Source organism: Python bivittatus, unplaced genomic scaffold (assembly GCF_059951505.1).
Source record: "Python bivittatus isolate LINGU-HERP-01145 unplaced genomic scaffold, Pbiv_v1 ctg000310_np1212, whole genome shotgun sequence".
NCBI classification, from domain to species: Eukaryota; Metazoa; Chordata; class Lepidosauria; order Squamata; family Pythonidae; genus Python; species Python bivittatus.
This window is the reverse complement of record NW_028277054.1, coordinates 6,911,448-6,922,665: the sequence shown is the minus strand read 5'-3', so window position 1 is coordinate 6,922,665 and position 11,218 is coordinate 6,911,448. Positions and strand designations below refer to the sequence as shown.

The following is an 11,218-nucleotide window of genomic DNA, read 5'->3' as shown; positions in this document are numbered from 1 at the left end:
TCAAAGAGGGCCTGGGAGCAATGTGGAAGGATCACTAGGGGGAGTCATATTTAGCACTTCTTAAGGATTTCAAGGTTACATCAGGGAAGTCACTTAACATATCTATCAAGCCTATAAGAGACTGTGGCCTAAAGAAGCATAACAGAAACACGGATTAATTATGGTTGTGGCATTAAGCTCAAAGTATGCTTAGATGATGGGCTTGTAATCAGGTTTTCATTTATCAGAATCAACAAAGCATTAATGTGGCCTGAACCTCCCTATAATATTGGAAAAATGATCCTTTTCAGAGCACAATGATAAAGACAACACTCCGTGATAATATTGCACATATATATTTGTAAATGTTTATTTTTGTAGAACAACCAGCATTCACAATTAAGAGAAAGTACACCCAGATCAACAGAAATATAACTGCTGGAGCCCTTGTCAGAAGAAAGTTGCAGGTCCCCTTTGATCCTTGATGAAGAAGAAATTATGAAAAGTGGAAAGAGAAAGTTTGGGAGGAGGCTCTAGATTTTATTCTCAGCAAATGCAGTTGGTGGATCTAGAAAAAAACAAGATGAGTGAATGTGAAATATTTGGCATAAAAAGGGTATGCAATTGACTCTCACACATCCATAGTAGTAAGGCAGCTAATATTTCAGAATTTTGCCTTCACCCTCCCCTTACCCTCAGTGACAATGACCCCAAATAATTTACATATCTGAAAGCAAGTTGTTGTAAAGTCCTGGGAGAAATCTGCACAATGTAAATCTCTACTAAAGCAGAGCAAATCTTCCATACCCACCAGAGTCCATTTTCTCAGTGAGAAGCTTTGATTTACATTGCCTGGAAAAATAAAAGCAGATAAGCAATTCAGCAAGTGCTAAACAACTGGAGTGTTCATTCTCTTCTGGATGTTACTAGGAAAAGTTTATTGCTTAATTGCTACAATGGATGCGATGGGGAGTAATTGCATTCCATTACTTGGTAAATTGATTCATCCCTAGAATATTCTGTAGAGCAGCCTTTGGACTATTTCAGAAGTGATGAGAGATATAATTGAGGCAATGCACAGTCCACATGGACCTTCCATCCTCTGCAACTGCCATCATACCGATCCTGTGCATCTGCACTCATGGAGAAACCAGCATATGGTTATCGGCATTTAACTCTTGAAAAACAAACTATCTTGTTTTTATCTGTTTGGAAGACTAGAATGGCAAAGTCATTCTGACTAGTAATTCCTAAGGAAACCTGAGTGAAATTTTCAGAGCGTAGGAATCAAATCAGCACTATAGGTAGTCCTCACTTACCAACAGTAATTGGGACCAGAAACTGTTGCTAAGCGATGCAGTCGTAAGGCACAATATCATGGGACCGTGCTGACTTAAAAAGGCAGTTGAGGCAGTTCAAATTGCCATTGTTAGGCGAATCCTGTCGGTTGCAGCATCCCGCGGTCACATGATTGTCATTTGTGACCCCCTGCTGGTTTCCCCATTGACTTTGCTTGTCAGAAGCCGGCAAGCAAAGGTTGCAAATGGCGATCATGTGACCGTGGGACACTGCCCTGGCCACAACTATGCGTACCAGTTGTAAGTACCCCTCGTTCAGCACTGTTGTAACTTTGAACAGTCACCAAACGAGTGGCTGTTAAATGAGGACTACCTGTATTTTTTCTTCCTGCCTTTTTGACTCCTGGCGACTGCCTGGATTAGTCCCTGCAGTTTTCTTGGCAAGGTTTTTCAGAAATGGTTTGCCACTGTCTGCTTCCTAGGACTGAGAGAGTGACTGACCCAAGTTCACCCAGCTGGCTTTGTGCCTCAGGAAGGACTAGAACTCACCGTCTCCCCATTTCTAGCCCAGTGTCTTACCCACTGAACCAAACTGGCTCTCTACCTGTATACCGATATCTATTGTTCCCCAAGCAGCTAAACTAACCCAAAAATATTTCTCTGGTAATAAAAGAGAAATTACTCACTAGCCCAGCTGCATCTTGAGGCTAAAAGAAGAAGAGCAGGTGTTACCTTTGTACCAACATACTGTGAAAGGTCTTTCCATCATAAATCATTTGTTAAAGAAGTCTTAAATATAGAAGGCTAAGAATGAAACCAGAAATTACTTGGATTTTAACATAATAAAAATGTTCTTAGAAGGGATACTAATTTCTATAAATGGAGCTTTTGGCTTGGTATTAATAGACTGCAAAAGAAAAATGAGATGTTGCTCATAGATCAGAGCAGTGTTTCTCAACCTTGGCAACTTTAAGGCACTTGGACTTCAACTCCCAGAATTCCCCAGCTAGCATGCTGGCTGGAGAATTCAGGAAGTTGAAGTCCAGACATCTTAAAGTTGCTAAGGTTGAAAAACACTGTATTAGAGTAATAAAACATGCAAAATTGACAAAAGAAATCCTTACTTAGGGTCCTTTTCGAGAACATTTCCGAGAAGTCTGCAAAAGAAAAACAGAAAATTCTCATCAGTGTTCAAGTTAGTGTAAAAAGTTGGAAGGTTTATTTGTTTTGGGGGAGAACAAGTTTTGGGATAAAAGTAAATGTTTAGAGCAATTTGTATGAAAGGAGTACTTGCCTGGGATTGCTAGGCTGACTTTTCCTGAGGAACCAGAACAAGAAAAAAGTAATTACTCCAGGATCAAAGTAGTGAAAATGTTGGTACATATTCCTTAAAAGGAAATGAATATTCATCTGGAATTTGTCTGAATTTTTTTTCAGGATTTTGAAAAGCGAATACATTTTGAGAAAATACCTGTATTTGTGCATATTTCTTACTTGTGCATTCTTCACTCAGGTATTAAGGGGGGGAGGGGAGGGCACGAATACCACAGCAAGAAGGGAGGTGGAGGAACAGCAGAGATATTATTCTTGATTCCACACTGCAGCAAAACATCTAAGAGGGTGACACGTGATACAAAACCTGCTGGTTGGAAACATTCATTTAAACTTTATGGGCTGGTATTCACATTTCCTGGAAAGAAGACGACTTATCATTGTTTGTCTGTTCCCAGCAAGTTTTCGGAGACCCTTGACATCCTGTGACTGAGAAGCCCCTATTGGCACATCTGGACAGTATCTTTCATTCTATTTAAGAATATGCACTGATACAACCACTTTGCCCCCTGCCTTTTTTCCCGAATGAAGAATTGTCAGAAAGAAGATTAGCCATGTTAGAAAAGGCTTTAACCAGAGCTTCAGCATCAGAGCATCTTTTTAATGCCTAGCTAGCAATAGTCAACAAAATGCCACTAATCCTTGGAGTGAATATCTGCATTCGACTCTAGAAATATATTCAACAAAGCAAACTGTGGACACATATTAATCCTTTGATTTATAACTTGACCAGTCTCAGAGAACACCCTAGGCCAGATAGAAAAAATGTGAGGGCAAGACTACTACAGATGCCAGATATATGCCCTTTTCCTTGCAATCTTTGCGCCATATGCCTGGGCCTGGCGCCCTGAATGTGTGAAAGGTCCCATCTCCTGGTTGTGCTAAGAACCATTGATTGTGACATCTTCCTTGGCTGCTGTGCACTTTAATTTTTGGATTTATGATGGAAATTTGTTTTTAATTTAAGATTGTTCACCGCCCAGGGTCACTTGCTGAGATGGGCAGCCATACAAACTGAAAAATAGACAGACAAAGAGGATTTTGCCTTGCTCATACATGCTAATTTGTAAGGAGTCATATACCATCTATGAAATAATTTAAGGAACGTTTCTTTAATTTGGGGCAAAGAAGATACTACAGTTTTCATTTCCATACTTCATTCCACTCTTGGTCATTTCTCTCTTGTTGGAAATCCTATTCCCAAGCCATTTGCAAATCATTTAAGGGCTGATACGCTTGTTCCATAATAATATTATCTTTCTTAGAAATAAGGCCTTGAGATGAATCTGAAAGATTCAATATCAGTGATTCAAAATTTGTTAAAGATCTCTTATGTTTCATTGGCTCATCCATACCCCTAACATTATACAGGTAGGCCTTGAGTCAAAACACAGAACAGGATAAGAATGTTACAATTGGCAGCAGATTCGTTGGTGGACAGTCAGGATCTTTTGCTTGCAAATAATTATTAGAATCCTTTGCTGTTAAAAGATTTAATTTAAAGTCAGAGGACTTTGTTGCATTCTAAACAAAGGTTACTGTAAGACTGTCAAAGGAACTTTTTAAGTCATCTCTTTTGCCACAATTTTGGCCACAAAGAAATATCAGTGTTGGAGCAATTAAGAAACAATGCTTAGCCACAATCTGGGCCACAGTATTGGCAGTTATTAGGAAGAATATTATTTAGACCACTGAAACAGACAGCTTACTAATAGTTATGTTTTCTTGAAAGACTTCCTCTCAGATGTGCTATTTTTCTGCATGAGGTAACGGATAGTTTAAAGCAGGGTTTCTCAACCTTGACAACTTTAAGATATGTGGCAACTCCCAGAATTGTTGAAGTCCACACATCTTAAAGTTGTCAAGGGTGAAAAACGCTGGTCTAAAGAGTCATCTGTCTCTTATATTAAGGCTTCCAATCTGTTTGCAACAAACCTAGCAGTTGCTTTGCCTATAAAAACTTCTGGTTGTAGAACTGTCAATCATTTTCAGCTGTTTCGCTGCCTTAACTGGTTTCAGGGTCCCAGGGCTGCTTATATGGCTTTTTCCCTTGCCTATACCAATGCAGGAATTATAAAACAAAAAATACTCATCTAAAACCTGCTTTATTTTCTCTATGAAAAATGATAAAGGCTGTTTTGTTTTAGGAGAGCTCTGTTCAATGTGGTTTCCTTTTGAGCTTCATAGGGGATGTGACTTCTTATATAAATGTACGAAACTGTAATTCTTAAACAGCAAGACTTTTTTTATGATTATTACTGACATGAATACTCCGCTTTCAAATCAGGCAGATGAGGCAAGCTGTTTTTTGTAGAAGAAGAGGAAGAGGGAGGGGAAGGAAGGAAGGAAGGAAGGAAGGAAGGAAGGAAGGAAGGAAGGAAGGAAGGAAGGAAGGAAGGAAGGAAGGAAGGAAGGGAGATCATGTATTTTGAAATTATGCAGAAGAGGCAAATTATTTTGGTAAGAAATGAATACACATTCCAGAAAAGGCTAGAATTTGGTAAGAAATGAATACTCACTCCCCTGCATTTACTGGAGATGACTAAAAGGGAAAGAAAAGGAAGAATTGTATTACCAAATAGTACACAGAATTGAGCTCCCATCTACATGTCCAATGGAACAGCTTTCTTCTCTCTCCTTCTGTCCCTGTCTGCATAGCATAATGCAGTCATCTGCTTATGGGGATATGATATAGGGCATTCAGCTCCCTGGTGGCAAACCGTGCCCAAGTACAGAGCATCCTAGGCTGAATTGCTATCTCTATGACAAGACAGAAGGCTCCATTAACTATCCAAACAGCTGCTAGTCTGCCAGGTGAAAGAAAGAAGGCAGAAAGGGAAAAGAAACTACAGGCTGTGTCAGTAAATCTGCTTGGATAGGATGGGCCAAAGGAAGAAATCCATACTTCTGGGAGGTGCCCAGGTTGAAGCAATTGGAAACACACAATGCAAAGCAGATACATTTGTTAAAAAAAGAAAAGTCCTTCAATAATATGAGTTTCAGGCTTAGAGGATGTTCGCTCCAAGGATGAGAACTGGGAGATGACAGCAGTCTCTCCCTGTTTGGAGAAGCAGCAGCAAGTTCTTCATTGCCTTTATTATTTGCTCCAGCACTTTTGGACTTTTCATTTATGGGGGGAGGGATAACCATCTCTCTTTGGTAATGATTGTTATGTGTTGACTTATTGCTTTACTCCATTTACGTCCTGTCTCTAAAGATTGGCCCTCAAGGCAGCCATGACATCTTGGAATTCCCAGTATAGGGAATTAGTCTTGGCTCTCTGTCAAAAGAAAGATGCAGTAGAAGAAGAAAATCCAAAACCCAGCATCAACTGAACAAATAAGTAAATAGATTCTGTGAATTTCCCTTCATTTATGATAACCAAGCTCTTGAGTCTGTGCATGCATTAAGCATCAAGAGATTTTATAGTTAACGTGTATGAATAACAGCAAGTAAATCCTTGCTCTAAAGGACCTCTTGGGAAGTGGGACCAAGAAAGAAGTTTATAATGTGATGGAAAGACATGTAACAAAGTCAATTTCCCCACTAGTGACATTTGCTATTCCTTTGGCAAAATTAGGGTTGGATGACTCAAGAGGCTGCTGTAAGTCACTGGTAAAGGAAGGGCCAGAGTTTAAAACTGAAACTGTGGTGCCAGGGTAGGGTGGGGTAATGGTCAAAGTGTCTAGCTTGAACTGGGGAGACAACAGGCTCAAGTCTCCCACTTGACTCCAGTGTTTGAGTGATTTTGGACCAGCTGTGGGCCAACCCATATCATATTTTAATGGGGATAAAAGTAGAGACCCACAGGTAAACAGCCTTGACTTGTCAGAGAAAATGTCTGAGGATAATATTTATGTTAATAATAACATAATGCCAAGCATTAGTTCTTGTGAAAAACTAAACGGCCTGGAACCCTCAAGTCTTGCTAACTCAGTCCTGCATGAATGTAGGAAATGATATTCTTAATATTTAGGGCCAGCAGAACCTTCTTCTCCCACATTCAAAGGACTAGGCCTTCAGGAATTGGCACACTTTTATACTTACCTGATCTTTGGAAGCAGAGTTCTTTTTCCCAGCGTTACCAGGTTCTCCAGAGGCAGCAGACCCAGGTTCTCCAGAGGCAGGCAATGCAGATTTAGCAAGGGGTTGAAAACCAGATGAAAGAGAGAGATGGGGGGCACCTTGTGCAGAGGGCGCAGGGGCAGGTGGTGGAGAAGCAGATTGTTCAGGGACAGCAAGTTGTGCAAAGTCAGCACGGGCAAGGGGTGCAAGGGCAGGTTGTCCAGAGAAAGTAGAGGGAAGTTGTGCAAAGTCAGCAGGGGCAGGGGGTGCAGAGGGTGTATGGGCAGGTTGTGGAGGGGCAAACACAGCAGGGGCAGCAGAGGACTGATTAGGAAGAGTAGAGGGAACAAACGCAGTTTGTACAGGGGTAGCGGACAAAGGTTGTGTAGAGAAAGGTGGTGCATGGGGAACTGAACCAGGGTAGCTAGGATTAGGTTGATTCCCATAGTTAGAACCTTGCTGCAGAACAGAAAAAAGGGGTACAAAAACCCAAGATATAGTCACTGACCTCATTTCTTTCCCACAATCCTCATTAAAGGAAACCCACCAACCATATTGAAGCCCATGGATGTATCTCCCTCCAGTGGCTGTCCTGCAGAGACAGGTGACATGAGGTTTCCTCTGTGCCCAGGGCACGCATCTCTGTCCTCCAACTGTGGTGGATTACAATTCCCACCACCATTACATGCTGGAGCTGCCTGGAATTGGCATCCCAAATATCTACAAGGTACAACTGACTTCCACAGCATATTCTAAAAGTTGGGATTATTCCCAAAAGATGCCATCTGGGCTCCTGTAAACAACAAACCAATAAATGTAACCTTAAAGAATGACAGTTTTATGACAGCACTAACCCTGATGGACTTGAATTCATTTCAGTGCAAGGAGCTGAGAGCATAGAAAAAGTTGGGAACTTTAGTCTTCTAAATTCTGTTTGGATTCTGGGGCTGTTGAGGAAGACAGATCTGCATCTTCAGTCTTCCCCAACTTCCCTCCAACAAACAAAAACTTCCAACCTCTCTGCACTAACAGGAAAGGCTCTTATGGGTGATTAGCTCTGTTTGGCTGAACAAGATTCAGGATCCAGTGTGACTGTGGTTCTAGATCCTACAGAGAACTGTAATTGTGGTCCAATGAAGAAGTCAAAGAAAATGGTTGAATTACTAGATAAGGGAAGAGGGGAGCTAGATAATCCAAATCACTATAACTTTCATATCTAGGATCTTCCCAGGGCAATAAAAACTGCATTCAGTCACCCTGGTCTTATCTGGTTATACAAAACTCAGAATAGAATAAATGGGAGTTAAATGCGTGAAACAGGAGCACATTTTTTAAGAGAAGATGCCAATGTGGAGGCATAGCTTTTTAAAACTTAAGCAAGATGTAGACTGACAGACAACATCCCTCACTTCCCAAGTCACTATAGCTAGGGCATGTCTATAGCAGCTGGGGAAACAACAACTCTAACTTTTGCCATCCTCAAAAGAGGAAAAAAAAATATTTGAAAAAGTTAAAACAAGACTCGATTTGCTTATAAGAAACATGCATTAGGAAAAAAGATATAAAATATTTGAGTCACAAAAATCTGGGTGAAGAATTTATTTTAGCAGGAATGAAAAAAAAATGGAGTAGTCTTGTATATAAACCCTCAACTATATCCAAAACTTATATTGACTGATGATCATGACAGATACGTTGGGGTGGAAGTTAACCTACAGGGAGCTAAGACTTTGATACTGGGAATTTATGTTCCAAATGAAGATAAAACAGCATTTTATAAAGGATTATGGACAAGTTATTGGATGGTCTCTCTTGGGAGATTGGAATGGATTAGTTTCCCCACAAAAAGAACTACTGAGAAAAATATTAAAAATACACAAGGCAAATTACCAAAGTTTTTATTTATTTATTTAATGGATAATTTGGAGCTAGTTGATGCATGGAGATATAAAAATGGTGACTCAAAAGAATATACAAAGACAGAGATCTTTTTTAAGAATAGATGTGATTTGGATCTCTAAAACTTTGACTTTATAAAGTGGAAACATTATCAAAGATTTTTTTCAGATCACAATCCAGTGACTTTACCTTTTAATAGGAAAAATGGATCTTTTGGGTGGAGACTGAATGAGACGTTGTTACAAAAGGAAAAAGTAGTGGAGGATAGCAAAAAGAAGTTAAAAGAATTTTTTGAGAGTAATCTTAATAAAGACACAGAATATCTATCTATCTATCTATCTATCTATCTATCTATCTATCTATCTATCTATCTATCTATCTATCTAAGATTTTTAGGGCCAGCAGAAACTTCTCCCACCTCCAAATGAATAGGCCTTCAAGAGGACCTGTCACGCTTTCATACTCACTGTGCCAGGATAGGCTGGAGAAGATATTCCAGAGGAGGGTGGATAGTAACCAGATGGTTGAGTGGCGGCAGGAAAAGATTGTTGATCAGGGCCCACAGCAGGGTAGGGGGGGGGATAAGCAGGATAGGGTGGAGAGTAAGCAGGGTAGGGTGGGGGATAAGCAGGGAGGCCTGGGGGATAAGCAGGGGGGCCTGGGGGATAAGCAGGGGGCCTGGGGGATAAGCAGAGGGGCCTGGGGGATAAGCAGGGGGGCCTGGGGGATAAGCAGAGGGGCCTGGGGGATAAGCAGAGGGGCCTGGGGGATAAGCAGAGGGGCCTGGGGGATAAGCAGGGGGGCCTGGGGGATAAGCAGATGGGCCTGGGGGATAAGCAGGGGGGCCTGGGGGATAAGAAGGATAGCCATAAGTGGGTGGATAAGGTCGAGCTTGCTGTAGAATGAAACAATCAGAACAGAAAATACAAAATACAGTTACTAATCTCATTTCTTTCCCACAATCCTCATTAAAAGAAACCCGCCAACCATATTGAAGCCCATGGATGTTATCTCCTTCCAGTGGCTGTCTGGCAGAGACAGGTGACATGAGTTTTCCTCTGTGACCAGGGCACATATTTCTCTGCCCTTTAACTGTGGCAGGAAAGGCTCTTACGGGTGTTTGGCTAAACAAGATTCAGGATCCAGTATGACTGTGGTTCTAGATCCTACAGAGAACCGTAGCTGTGGTCTGATGAAGTCAAGGAAAATGGTCAAAATTACTAGATAAGGGAAGAGGGGAGCTGGATAATCCAAATAAATGTAACTTCCATGCCTAGGATCTTCCCAGGGCAATAAAAACTGCATTCAATTACCCTATGTGTGTGTGGACCAAAGGTCCAGTCCACTTTTGGGAATGGAAACTTTCTGGGTGATTTTGGGCCTGTCATTCTCTCTCAGCTATAAGTGGGCGATTGCATTTTCCAAGATTCTGTATCTTACGCCTAATCCTTTCATCAGACTCCTGATTGGAGGCAATGGGATTCTTGATTCTTCGATCATGCCCTGCAGGATGGGGCTTGGCAAACTTCTCACTTTTGATGATGCAAAGCAGCTCTTCCAGGAGGTAGGAGGCTAAGGCTTGGTGCCCATTCTCTGCCTTTCCTGGTTTACCCCAAGGAAGCTTGTTAGCAAGCAGCAGATCCAAAGGTGTCCATGGGGAAGAGGGGGAGAAAAAGGGCATTGCGATACCATGTCCACCATCTTGCCCATGGACATTGCTGAACAGCTACTCCTAGCAGCCCAGCCATGTTGGGTGTTCCTGGTACTGTGTGGCTTTTTTACTTCCTGAAATAAAAAGCTGCCGTGCGGCTTCTACTGTAAGTTCATTAATTTAGCTGCTAATTGTTAGTCTTCACTAAAAAGCTGTTTGATGTTCACCTAACCAAGCAGACAATGGGAATATATTCACTTTTTCTCATGAAGCTTACCTGAAAAGGTCTGCCATTGCAAATATAGTGTAAACATCCAGAACTACTTTGCATTGTACTTTATTCCACAACTTCCTCAAGCGGGAGAAATATCTCCATTTTCTCTATTACCAAAACAATCTGATGTATAAACCTCAGCCAGAAATCAGTCAAAGTAAAGGTGGCCCTTGATGGCCAGTTTGGGCTAGTGGTTAAGCCACTGGACTAGGAGTAGGGAGACCTGAGTTCTAGTCCTACCTTTGGCACAGGTGCCAGCTGGGTGATCTTGGGCCAGTCATTCTGGAAGAAGGCAACAGCAAACCCCTTTTGAAGACACTATCCAAAAACCTTCATGGATTCATCCATGGAGTTGCTAAGACTCAATTCTTACTCAAAGGCAAAAGGAAAAAAGGTACAGTATTCTTGAGTACCACTCCTGGTGACAACCACCCAGTTCTCTTGGTACTGTTGTGGAATTGTTTTGCTTTTGCCTTATTCCAGAATCTTATTCTGATTTCCCAGTCTAGCGTGCAGCCCTTATGCCCAGGGCATCTCCCATCCAAGTTCAAACCAAATCCAACCCTACTTAGCTTTATAACTCTGGATTCTTTTTTTTTTTTAGTTTAACCACAGTTTGTTAAAAAAGTTATTCTTTAAGGGTGGTTTTAAGAATGGGTCAGTGGGTAGTAACAGTGTTCATTTGAGGTTTCTAACTGCCGCTACCCATTTTCTAGCTGC

The 11,218-nt window shown here is 41.3% G+C and overlaps 1 long non-coding RNA gene across 1 annotated transcript; it reads right to left on the bottom strand.

Annotated features, from left to right (window-relative positions):
• Nucleotides 1-434: 434 nt before the first annotated feature.
• Nucleotides 435-2,437, bottom strand: LOC148216120 (uncharacterized). Its single transcript, XR_015796031.1, has 4 exons — nt 2,402-2,437; nt 1,964-1,984; nt 791-831; nt 435-547 (listed from the first exon to the last, which is right to left on the bottom strand). It is a non-coding gene; the product is annotated as an uncharacterized LOC148216120 (long non-coding RNA).
• Between the last annotated feature and the right edge of the window lie 8,781 nt (nt 2,438-11,218).